Raw genomic sequence first — 14,079 nt, forward strand, 5'->3', positions numbered from 1 at the left:
CCAGCAGTCTTCTCCAGAACCACAGAAGTACACTCAGCATGAAACAGAGATAAGGAGTTGAAAATGTACAAGGAAGAATCCATGAATCTAGATATGATTAAAAGGCTTGGACTTTCAATGAATCAGTCATAGTTATGCATTGTTTTTGAATAATTTATATGACCTCAGGGTATTCATAAACATCTAAAGAGATGGATAGCAAATCTGAGCAAGAATCATTCACCAGCAGCAGTTAAGTGCTTTTTCCCTTCATCATTCTCTGGTGTAAGGGAGCACAGTCATTATAAAGGCCATTCTTGTTATCTAATTCACCATCCAAAAATCTGAGTCTTTCACTGCAATTGTGAGGAACCTGCTCTAGGACAGCATAGCTGCAGTTAATTAGACCAAGATAAGCTTGTACAAAAAAGAATCCAGCTAGGATTCTGAAGCAAAGAAATCAGCTCTAGCTCCACGAGACTATCAAGAGACTTCTCAATAGATTGCCAGTCTTTGCCAAAACTCTGACCATATCACAACCTGTTCTTATATGTGCTGGTTAGCTCACAGCTATATCTAATAGGTCTTTTCAGCTACTACAATCATTTCAAAAACAAAGCAACTTAATAAATCTATAAGATTTAGTAATGAAGAATGTTTTTTTAGTTAATGCTCCAGCAATTTTGCTGGCTCCAGAGAGATACAGCATTTGTATATGTGATTTCCCAGGTGTGTTTATCAATGCTGAAAAGAGCTGTGTCAAGATAACAAAGTTAAACATGTAAAAAAAATATATGAAAGGATGGGTTGACCTCTGCCTGTAGTAGGACAAGTTATGGGAATTCATCAATTTCTCTTTTGTATGTTAAAGTATCTGTCAGTTTATAGAGAAAGAGTAACACAGATGTGTTGATGTGGCTTAAAAATTATTTCTTAACAGCTTTTGCTCCCATGCTGAGTAATTTTCCTTTATTCGTGGAATATAATGAAACTGAGCTTACATAATAATTCTTTTGCACTTTTGTGGTTTCCCAGAAGTGATGTATTTTTGTCTTTTTCCCTGTCTGAGTGTAGAAGGCAGAGAAATCAAGCACAGATGCAGCTCTAAGACCAGACTGATGCAAAAATATTCTTCAATGGCCTAAGTGTCTCATAAAGAGGTTGAGAAACCTCCTTGATCACCTGGAACACATTTAGGTTTCTGGAACCAAACTATGACTTCAAGTTTCAGAAGGGCCAACTATTAACGTAACTCTCAACACAACACCTGTGACTCATTTTTATGCAGCAGATTTTCATAGAATCACAGAATCACCAAGGTTGGAAAAGACCTAAAAGATCATGCAGTCCAACCGTTCACCTATTACCAATAGCTCCCACTAAACCATGTCCCTCAACACAACATCCAGCCTTTCCTTGAACACCCCCAGTGTCGGTGACTCCACCACCTCCCTGGGCAGTCTGGGTTATCTCAGAAGCCTTGTTACTCTGATATTCCTCCTCCTTGAAAACTACACAAGTATTCCTGAATACTCAATAGAAAACAAACAAAAAAAACGAAAGCAAATAAACACACCAACTTGTAGGCCATAACAGAGTTTTGGAAGGCCTATCTCCTTGTCTACGGACACTGAGTTTGCAATATTACGCCATATCAGCCTGAGCACCGTTGTGAACATCCACCTCTTGAAATTTAAAAAATGTAACAATTCTCATGCAGTTTTGCTGATGTACACTTGATGTGCCCTGGAGAGGCTAATGTCTGTTATGTCTGTCTAGATTTATTAATTTATTAGAAAAAAAAAAAAAAGAAGCCTTCCCAAGGAAATGGGGTACCAGAAAAGAACATAATACTGTGGTAATACACAAGAATCTAAAAGAACATGACCTTTGCAGAAACAAGTAATACAGGGAATTAGGGAATTACACATCTTGCAGTCTGCTCCTGTTCCTATGCCCTATTTGCTTAATCTTCCTGTTATAGCACAGTATAGTAAAGTGATACATAGTTGTAGCTTGTGATGTACTGTAAAACCTCAGTAAAACACAAGCTAATTCTTAATTTCACCACTTTCACTTCTTTATAGCTCATCTCTTTTTCATACACCATCTATAAAGGTTAGTAAAGCCATGACCATTCAACCTCTAATACTCATAATGACTATTTCTTCAAATCAAGTTTTCTTTCAAGAAAACCTGATAGCAAAAACGTGCATTCTTTACACAGAAAACTTTAGAGATCATCATCCATTAACAATAATTAACAGAAACCTTCTCTGAATTATTTACAATGTTTAAATTTCACATGCTAAGACAACCTACCATTGCAGTGCAAAGATGATTTTCAAGAAGTTTTCAAAAGATTTCAGAGTAACAAGAAGATCCAGAAGTTGGAAATTATACTCTTCTGGTGGTTAAGAAAGAGTCTTTCACCTTCTGTTCTAAGATAAAAGACTATATCCATTTCCTTCTGCCTTCTCCTTCAGTCTTTAATTCCTTCAGCTGACCACATGTCCCTTGCATTCATCAGGCTCCCAGCTCCCCAAAACCTCCTCATTTTCTTCATCTCTGAATTATTCAGCCATTTCCTCCTGTCCATACCTATACCACACTCTAAATCATAAATTGACAGCTGTCTTTTATCACACTGCATACTGGCGCTCACCTTTTAAAGGCACTCTATAAGATGTTGTCATCTCTTGGCCAAGGCATTTCCCTGTTGGGGCTTGATTTCTCACAGTTCATCTGAGGTTGATGGAATGCCCTCCTTCTCTTTGCCCCAGCTGCTCTGCATTCAGTCTCAGTGTTTGAGAACTAGTATTAGTATTGTGATTCTGGAGTTTCTCTTGGAAGACCGTGGGCTCCAGCCTTAATATTTGGAAAGTCCTTTAATGCATGCCTCAACTTGCCCTTGAGCATTCTAAATCATATTGACTTTTGAAAAAACTTTTATCGAGGTCATGACAAGGAAAACAGATAAATGATGAAGAAGCAAGAATGTTCTTCTAACCCTCCACAGCAGCTTACGATGCTGATCTTGCATTACTCAGCCCTATTAAAAATGCAGTAGAGTGTATCCAAGGCTTTGCAATGGGCAGTAGCTTTGGACCAGTGCACACTTCTAATTTTCAAAAAATTTCTTTTGATCACCCTACTGTTTTCATGCTCTCATATACATATCAGAAAACATTTATGACAGCATTACACCAAAAATGTGCGAAGTGTAGGTGCTTTTGATGGTACACAAGAAATTCCACTGACATCTTCAGGTCCACTAATATCTTTGATACAAATCTTTATAATCTTTTTGCCCTAGTTGCCTCTTATTAAGGATAGTGCTTGACTTTTCTACTTCGAATGTACTTTTTGGGTAAATATGAATAAGTATATAGGTAATCAATGCTAAGTGACTTTATTTATTTTCTTTGATAGTTACTAACTCATGCTTTGTCTTTTTCCAAAGACCTGAGAATGTTTTTTCTGCAACCAGGACTAGTAAACTGGATTTCATCCAGCATAAAACTACGTGTCACACAATTCAAAGGTCACACCAAATTATATTTTGAAGGCAGACTTGTAAGCCAGATCTTAACAGACCCATGTACCAGGGCAAAGCAAAAATCTGAATTTGCAAGTTGCTTTCAAAGTACTCTGGTCAAAATCATAAACCCAGTATGTAACTTTGTCACATTTCCTTTCAGCAAATGTGACTGCAGTTTAGAAGCATCATTCATGGCTAATGGAAATGTACATTTGTGTGATTAACTGAATTATTGGCACAGGCTGCCCAGGGGAGTGGTGTGGTCACCATCCCTGGAGGTGCTCAAGACACATGGAGATGAGGCACTGAGGGACATAGAATCATAGAATCACAAGGTTGGAAACGACTTGCAAGATCATCTAGTCCAACCGTCTCCTCATCACCATTGCCACCACAAGCACTAAACCATATCATGCAGCACGTCATCCAGATGCCTCTTGAACACTGCCAGGGACAGCGACTCCACCACCTCCCTGGGCAGCCATTCCAGTGCCTGACCGCTCTCTGAGAGGAAAAGTTCTTCCTTATGTCCAACCTAAACCTCCTCTGATACAATTCGCGGCCATTACCCCGTGTCCTGCTTGTTGCCCTGGAGAAGAGGCCAAATCCCTCTCCACCACAACCTCCCTTCAGGAAGTTGTAGAGTGCAATGAGGTCTCCCCTGAGCCTCCTCTTCTCCAGACTAAACAATCCCAGCTCCCTCAGCCGCTCCTCATAAGACTTGTGCTCCAGACCCCACCAGTTTCGCTGCCCTTTGGACACGCTCCAGGGCCTCAACGTCTTTCCTGTAGTGAGGAACCCAAAACTGAACACAGCACTTGAGGTGCGGTGTCAAAAGACACGGTCAGTGGGCGTGGTGGGGATGGCTTGGGATTGGACAGGATTATCTCAGAGATCTTTCCCAATCTTAACGATTCTACAATTCTATTGATTGTTGATAACAACATGTAAAATATTTTATTGCTTCCCACCTTCTCTGTTTCCAAGCTCCCTGTCATGGTCTACACAAAATCATGAAGTGGCATTGCTCCTTTTTGACCTTAGAAGATTTGCAACTGTGTCAGTAACTGGTGATTCTTTTGGATAATTTTATAATGAATATGAAGTAAAATAGCCTTATTTTCAACCGAAATATATACAATATACTATATGAACTAAACGCTTTATCTATTTTAGCTTTTTATCTATTTATTTCTTAACAGGAGGAAACAGTACTACTTCAAAGAGTCTGATATCTCTTAAAAAAATGAAACAGAATGAAACATCACAGTGAAAAGTAAGAAAGCTTATTTTGAGTGTAACATTCACTGTTTCTAAGCCAAAATGCCCTCTGAAGTAAAAAATTAACAGGTTAAAGAAATCAACAATATCAACAAATATTATTCTACTAGTCATTTTTCTCTGAAACTCCTCAGCTAAGAATTTCTAATAATGCCATTTTATGTGTCATATATTTTTATATGACTGCTAGATAAAGTAGTTCAAATTTACATCTAGACACACATCCCTCCAAACAAAGGTCTGTCTTTTAGAACACACTGATTTCCAAGAGGGACAAATTGAAAGCTTCCAACGAATCCTTTCTCTTACTGAAATCTTACATTGGTAATTTCTATTAAATGGAACAAGAATCTAATCTAGTTGCTTCGTTTTCAAGAAATACAAAATGAAAAGCCCAGGTTCTCCTACTAGACAGTGGATGTCTCAGTTTACTTGACACTAGTGGCTGAAACAGGTATGTGGGTGATGTGTAAATAGAAAAGTCAATGTCTACAGATAGTAATTGCTGACCTTAACCAATTATTTTCTACTGCTGAATTAGAAATATATTGAGTGTGGGCTTGAATATTACCAGACAAATACACACACAGTGTGTGTGTGAGGGGGGTCACCAGAGAGCTCAGTGGACCCAGGGAAGGCCTTAAGGACATGGAGCTACACTGGCATGTTCATAAACTGCAACCCAGTAGGAGACAGTAAGAATGTTCTAAGCCACAAGTATGAACTGAATACCACTGAAATTAAGTTTATATTTTCAGCCAGCCCAGACTGACAAATAGCAGTCACTGAAAAACTGTCTCTCCCTGACGTTAAACAAGCTGTAGATTTGTATACATATACATACTTGACAAGAAACTGAATTCACAGAATTGTGCATAAGCCTTCCTATACGGCCCCATCATTCCAATGTTCTTTCTTGTCATTACATCTGTTCTTGTATATCCCACCATTTTCTTGCACAGGAGGTATCAGTAAGAAAAGTTCATGAATCGTACCATACAGTGCAGTGACTGACTGCAGTGTAAGGCTGACCCTGAAACAAACCAGTTTTTTGCAATTTTCAAAATCCCAGGGAAATTTTCAATTGACAGTACTAAAGTCCAGAGCTCAGTGTACCGATAACGGAAGACCAGAACAACAAAACCTTGTGCCCAGAAGAGCAAGAACATTGTTCGCATTGCACTGAACTAGTACTATTTTGTCAGTCCAAATAGAATATTTTTAAGAAATATTGGTAGTTAGGAAAAGCTGCCTAGACATTTCAGACCTTGGAGTCTTTTACCCACCTTTGTCAAATAAGATTAATTTTTCATTCAGAAAAATTTAGAAGTACATTCTTCAGAAACAGCTTGCATACTTTCAGCTTTCAGTATTTTAGTAAAAACACCTGTATTTTGTTAGGTTTTTCCTTTCTCTACCTTCCTTTATTTTATTTTCTCAGGAAAATTAACTCTCTAGAGTCCTTCCATTTAAGAAGGCACAGAGAGGAGAAAAGTGAGCAAGGATCTCCACTGTAAACTTGAAATCTTTGGCAATCTTCATTTTATTATATGTTTCTTTATATGTTTAGAAATATCTTATTAAATATGAAATGCTGATTCTCATTTGGGGCTGAAAACCATACAGACTCGAACAATGACTTCCACAATTAATTTGGGCCATTAGCAGATGCAAATATATGAAGTGCCTAGAAGTCTAGGGCATTCTATACTGATCTGTTTGTCTCATCCTTCAGAGCTGCAGGACCTACAGCTATGATTTAGCTGCCTAGAATGTGGCATCTAATGCTATGTAAGATACCTTGAACATCCTGCCTTGGCTTTATCTACTATGCCAGATACTAATGGGTCTTCTCTGGCAAAGCACTATGCTAGCTAAATGCCATGCCATATTAAAAACAAAAGCAAAAAAAAACCAACAACCAAAACAGTAATAAGATGACTCAACCAGAAGAAGAACCTCAGATAGGCAAAGTCACACACTGAGAAGGAGTTGATAGAGAATTTATACTCCAAAACTTAAAACTTTAGTAGGTCCAGAATGAGCTGCACAAGACTCAGTATCTGGGGAGCAATGTCTTTTGCAAAAGGGCCTACAAGAATTAGTTGTTGCCTTCTCTGAACTGCCTTTTGCTTTGTTACCTGCAAGCAAGTTCCTCACTATAGACAAAAATGCTGTGTAAGCAGGTCACTGCAACCAAAGTTTATGTTGTATTAAGATAACAGAGACTGTGTGTTGTTAAGATAGTGTGTTTTGACATTCAGCATCGGTGTTTCACTTGGCTAGACCATCACGCCTACAGGTGCCAGATAAAGACAAGGACAAGTTGTAAATGTCACCCTTTGTACTCTGTTGTGGTCAGCTGTAGCCAGTCTCTGTGGAATGTGGAAAACATTTAAAAGTAGGAGCTTAGGAAATCAAGGAAAGAATAGGGGGGGAGGTGGTGAAAGAACAGGACATTAACTTGAAGAATATCTTACTCAGAATCATGGAATCATGAAGGTTGGAAAAAACCAGTAGGATCATCTAGCCCAGCCATCAAACCGTCACCTCTTCCCTTCCAGATGTTGGAGGTTTGTCTTATGCTCTCATACTTGGCTAGCATATAGGCTTTGCTTTTCAGTACAAAACATTTGTGCTGCTAACAAACAGATAGTCAGCAATCTCAACAGAAATAGCACACATCTAAATCTTTCACACTAAACACTGGGCTGTTGTTCCCTACCCTGACAACCACAATCCACCCATTAGCAATGATTGCTTCTCCTCTCCTCCTTAGTGTAATAACAAATTGAGCCCCAAACCTTTGCTGCAGTATGAAAAAGTGAAAGAGCCTCTCCTCAACCTGATCCTGTAACAAAACAAAGTTAGATCCATAAGATTAACTGGTTATAGTGTGGAAAGAAGTGTCCTGCAGTGAAAAGCAAGCATTTGGTTATACTGATAAATCTAAACTGACACCAACACTACCCCGTGAAGTAGAACCATAACTTGAACTCACGAATAAACAGATCAATATAGTTCAATAGATGCATCAATTCTCTATCCTCTTTTTGCTATCAGAAAATATTGCTATTAAAGAGATGCTCTCTGAGGTGATTGTTAAATCATGTATTTACTTGATTATTTCTTTTGCATTCTCTAGAAAATGTGTATTTTATTGTTGACATGGTCCTAGCATGACATGGAAGGGAAGAATTAAGGGAATAGTAAAATTGGCAGAGCACTACTCAGTCACTGTATCACAGAGCTGATCAAAGGTCATTTTAGACAGAAACTTGAAATCCTATACCTTAAAAGATTCAAGTAAAAGTTTGATAATCTGCTGTGTGGAGAAAGTAGGAACAGTGCAGACAGCAAAGATAGTATGGTTGTTTTTTCCTCTTGCTGCTTGCGGCATCCCTGGGAGAACAGCACAACTTCACAGAACTGAAGCTGAGGGAACCACCTCCAATATGGATGAAACCCAGACCTCTCCTCAGAAGCTCATAAAATAATTCCCTCCAGTATAGGTTGCTGGTAAATACTTGACCATGTAAAAATAATATCACAAGTGTTAGGACAATGGGGTGACCATAACAGCTACTGACTAAACCTCTTTGAGAAAACTAGGTGGTTCTGTCACTCTGGGAGTCATGTGATATTGGATGGCTTAGAGTTATACTGGAAGGCAACAAGTCTTCCTTGAACATCCTGTCAGTGTTGCAGCAAAAAAGGGAAAAGCTGAAGCTGATGAATATATAATACTTGTGAATGTATTAATTTGTCTTCTTGTTTACGGGCTTTGTTCCTTCTTGTTTTGCTTTTAAGTACACCACAAAATTTACTGGGGTCAAAGAAGCAGAAGAAAACATAAGCCTTCTCATGCGTAGACATGCTAAGAGAACTCCAGTACAGACAGACACATAAACAAGTGCTCCTGAAACATGTCAATTGATTCCAAACATCGGGACCACTGAAGCACCCAGTGTACCTTCCACCAACACACCACTCTGACAACACACAGCAAAAATGCGTGTTGTCCACACAAGTTCAGAGACAAAGGGCATAGAGAGAAGCACTGCCAAGAAAAGCGGTGAGGAGAGTTGTTTCATTCCCAGCCAAGTGACTCAAAAGAACCAAAGGACAGAAAAGATCTTTGCCAACTTATGGCAGGAAGTAGGTGTGCGTGGCTTGGGCATGCTTACACCCACACTGCAAGGTTATCCTGTCTCCTGTACTGACTTGCTGATACACCCACAGGGTGAATGCTTCTCAAGGGGAAACTGCCAAATCATATCTAGACAAGGGACCACACAAAACACCTAAGTGTGACTAAAAACGTGGAAGAGCTAGATATTATGTATGAATATTTTCATTCCCTAAAATTAAGGGAATTTGAACAGAGTCCTCTTAGCTAGGCAAATGACATGTACTTTTGCCAAAACATTTCAACTCAGGAAGTCATACAGGTGAAACAAGTTCAAAAATGATTGATACAATTAGCCACATTCATGGACTGAAAAAAGTAATTCTTTATCATAAGAATTCTTAGTACTGCCAAATAATCTATTAAATCATTTGCAGCAATGAAGTTAATAACTTGGGTTTCCTCCCTGTTCTGCTTCCAAGTTTGCTATGTGCAACAGAAAAGATGTACTGAATATACAAGTAAAAAAGTTCCGTGTTCCAAGTGACCCATGAATGCCTTAATGTTTGAGGCACAGATACAGCAGTGACCGTTAGCTGTCACGCCATCACAAGTCATCTTGCTGGAAAACCTTTCACCCTCTTCAGTGAGCTTCAAAGTAAACCCTAAAAACCAATTATGAAACCTGTCTACTTTGGCAATCCTCAGGTGGCAACATGCTTTCTCATGTGAATTAGTTTGGGTTTGGCCAATAGTGCCATGGTACTCAAAGTAAATTCAGTATGCTTTAGCAAGAAGAGCTGACATAATGCCAGTTCAGACCACTTTGAATGCTATTCATGCATGTGCGTCAAGACAGTGAAAGGATAGAAAACTGCTGTGAAGTTTTGAGCTAAATGTTTGCAGGAAAAACTCAAACATGTTTTAGGGATCACATTTCCTTAGTGAATCTGCAGCTAACTAACAGAATAGTATGGATTAAAAGCTGAATTGGTTTTGACTTTCAACTGAAAATTCTATGTGTTCAACCACAAACTCATTACTACAAGATGGGGAGGGAAAAGGATTACGGTTTTCAATTAAAAAAAAAAACAAAAAAACTACAGAAGTGAACCCGTTTTTCTTTGTTTACAGTTCTCTGTGTATAAAACTATATTTTCAACCTTTTTAAATCCAACCATTACAAATACTTGCCCTTCGAAGCAAGGAATTATCCTCCGTTTCTAAAAAGTCATCATGTACTGTTGGTAGGGCAAAACAGCTGCAACTAACTATCCTAACAGCAACTGTGCTACTGTTGTGTACAGACATGCCCAGCAGATAAATAAGCCCAAGCTGCATCTCATCGTGTGTATCTCTTGATCAACAAAGACCCACAACTTCAGTCATTACAGACAGAGCAATCAAAACATTTACAGTATCACATGCCCTGTAGACTACACAGGCCGTTTCCTCACACATTACCCAATGTCTACACCATCTGGATTCTTTTTACATACAATTAGAGAATTAAACTCCCTACCAATGAGGTTTACCAAGGGAAATTTGTGACCACCTCACTTTTTCAACTTTGATGAAGAGTTAGAAGAAATAGATACATTTTTTTTAAAGTGTATGCACGTACACACACACGAACTTGCACGTATTTATTTGTTCATGTTGTTTGATGTAGCCATTGACAGAAGGCAGCGAAGTATTACAGCAGCCAGGTGTTGACCACTTGAGTGGCCAAGTTCCATTCTCTAATTATTGTTTTTAATGTTTTCTTCCCTTTTCTTGAAATAAATAAAATAGCACACGAGATAAAGAATATATAAAGCCTCACTGAACACAGGACATGGCAATCTTACCACTCAGTGCAGCAATAAGTTTGAGTAGGGGAGACTTCATGATTGAAACACAGACCTAGGATCCCTGGGCCAAGAAACTAATTACCTAAGGAATAGACAAGGCCTTTGCAGATTTGGATGTACAACAGACACAAGCACTGAAAATGAAGTGGTGAGGGGAATAAAAAATTCCATTTCATAACTGTTGCTTTAGCTTATTTTCTGCAGGCTGTAAAGCTCAATATCCAAACAAGACCCATTCCAGAAAATTTAATCAGATAAAACCTAGTCAGCTTCCTTTTCTTGACATTACATTTTAAAAATATGAATTTTAAAAATATGAATTCAAAAGAATTTAGAAAGTTTCAGTATGAACACTAGACAGCACTTCACTACTGGAAATTATTTACAAGGAAAAGAATTCCAAATATCAAAGCAGTTTAGGATTTTGTAAAGACAAACTATCTCACTACTTGAGAAGCTCAATTCTTCCAGGTATATGAGCTTCCTATAGATATCATTCATTTCAGAATGAATTTTCAGGATTTTGTAAGACTACTACTCTCCAAGTGCCTAATGCAAGAATATAACTTAATCCTTCACATGCATTACTTACATTACCAGAAAGCACCAAGGTTGACTTCCAAGACTGAGAATTGATATAATCACAAAGTAGCTAACCCAAGTGAAAGTTAAATTCACAAATTCTGTTCTCACTAGTAAAAGCAAAAATTAAGTGTCTCAACACACTTGCTTTTCAGTAGCTTAATTAGGGATTGCTAATCAATGACTCAATTGTATTGTGAACCAACCAAAACCACAGGAACCTTCCTCTAAAGCTAACAAAAACCAAAGAGGAACAATGAGGAAGAACCAGCTCCTCTCTTTGGTTGTGACAACATAAAGACCAAAAACTTTACAGCATAAGAAATACTCAGAAATTTCAGCAGTCTCTTGAGAATGCTTCTCCCCTCCACACAGCCACAACCAGCTGATGGAAATTCACAACTCCACACACCCTAGCAGCAGTCAGCTGCTTTTAGCTCTCCCTTGAAACTGCAAGACAGTTTGTAAGAAGGCCTGGAAACAGCTGTCGTCTCCACAGGTCTAAGACTGATTCAGTCAGCAAGGTTGAAAAACAAGAACTCATAATTCTTTCATTTGTTCTAGTTAAATACTATATGTACATTTCCCTTCTGCAGATAAGAGAATGTTCACTGTAGATTGCCATCCTCATACTAGCAAATATTTTCAAATACAAGTGAAAAGCATTTGATTGTTTCACTAAGCATGGTGAGGGGCAGAGGAGACACTGAGTTTAAGCGCTTCAGCAGCCAAGTGCGGCTTCCTGAAATAATTAGGATGGCACATTACACATCAGTAAACTCTCACACTCTATAAACCAGCTATAAAAAGCCTCTAGCATCAGTGTCTCAGCTGCTTCTGAATCTTTCTTCAAGCAAATACACCTTCCCTGTTCTTATTTTTATAGCTTTCCATAACATGATTGCATTTGATCATAAAAATAAAGGGATTAATCTGTATCTCTCTCCGCTGCTTCTGAGGAAACTGATCTGGGACTGCACCAAGCAGTCTCCACACTGCCTCCATGCTACCATCTTCGCTCAGAATCCTTTTTCCTTTTGATACTGTCTCATGTGAGATCAGAAAAGCCTCATCATTCTTCTTCAGAATGAAACAAAGAATGTCGCCAGTTTCTCACTAAAGAAATAAAAACTTCTCTCTTTTTTTTCCTCCCTCAAACTGAGTATACCTGTACTTGTCCACTCATCTCTTAGTTAAAAATATCCATGGCTCTCTTAAGCCATTCTGTCTCAAAAAATTGACCATTTTGGTCACAATTATGCTATAGCATACTTTTTAAAAAAGACATTAAATAAGTCAAAAACCTTTTTCCCCCTTCCTTCTTCAGTTTTCAAGTTGATTTTGTTTGAAGATTTCAGACGCATTTTTATGCTAATTGTTAACGTTCATATATACCCTATATATATATATATATATATATATATATACACCTGTATAGGGTACTTAATTCAACATTTTCACCATGACACCTTGGACTAAGGGAGCAAAAGATGGCTTTTTCAGCAAGAAAGCAAAAGCAAAAATCTCAGGGTAACAGATGAACTTGGGATCCTTTGGTTAACAACATGTTAGGAAGGAGCCTTCTGCACAGCAATCACCTTTGAGCAAATCTGTAAGTAGAAGAGATCTACATTTATGATAAAAAGCGCAGAGAATGTTTAAACTTCTTGTTTGAAGTGTGATAAGTTAAAAATGTCTACCTAAATTTCAGGGAAAAAAGAATCTACAAAGTCATTTCTTTGCAACAAGTTGATCAGTTCATCACACTGAGCAAATAATGGCATGTTTAATTATTGCGGGAATATTCTAGAAGGGCTAATGTTATATGTGACACTAAAAGGGTTTTGATTAACCAGAAATTGTTTGGTAGAGTATATATGTCGTTTGCCTTAAGTCTTTCTGATTTTCAGAGATAAACTAAACCTATCTCCGTCCCTGCCAAAGGCTGACATTATGAACTGGAGAACAGTAATCTATATTATTTTATTAGTAAGTTTTACTATAGTCAGAGCCCTGCCAAGAAGTTATCGGGACACAGGTAAGAACATACCTCATGTTTTTATTCTGTTCTTTCATATAACACTGATGACTGCATCTTAGCATGCATGGTTATTTAGTATTGTTTTATCACTGCTAGTTCTACACTAGAGTCTTCTTGTAAGTGAAAGGTATGCAACAGAACTGTAGCTGTATAATTCCAGCTCTGTGATCAGCCTTAAAAATATCACTTCCTAATGTCTTGAGAGTCCATGAGCTGCATGATACAGGCTAGTCCATGCAAAGAGGATGCCCACTAAAAGGCAATTTAATCTGTAGGAGTGTGGTTATTCCACTAAATTTCAGGTACTCCAAAACCTGTTGAAGCAAAGACTGCAAGTTGTTCTAGCATCCATACATAGTCCATGGGAGAAAGACATTTAAGTAAAGAAGAGGATGTGACATCCAGCTAGTTATTCAGTGTAGCTGTGTCAGGAAATTGCTCTTTATTATTCTTTGGAGAAGTCTTACTCTCCACTAACCGCTGAAGTAGCCTATGATGACTGCATTTGGCACTGAGTTTTAAGTCCCAAAAAAGAGAAAACTGAAATCCTCCCACAGTGTGCAGGTCAAATGAGTCTTTCACATTGTATATTTCTATCACTGGTCAAATGTTCTCATCTTCAGAACTTTCAAATGCACTAACAACTGCTGTTTTTCCTATTTATCTTTAATCA

This window comes from Lagopus leucura, unplaced genomic scaffold, assembly GCF_019238085.1.
Source record: "Lagopus leucura isolate 7727_CA_CO unplaced genomic scaffold, USGS_WTPT01 Super-Scaffold_100004, whole genome shotgun sequence".
Taxonomy (NCBI): Eukaryota; Metazoa; Chordata; class Aves; order Galliformes; family Phasianidae; genus Lagopus; species Lagopus leucura.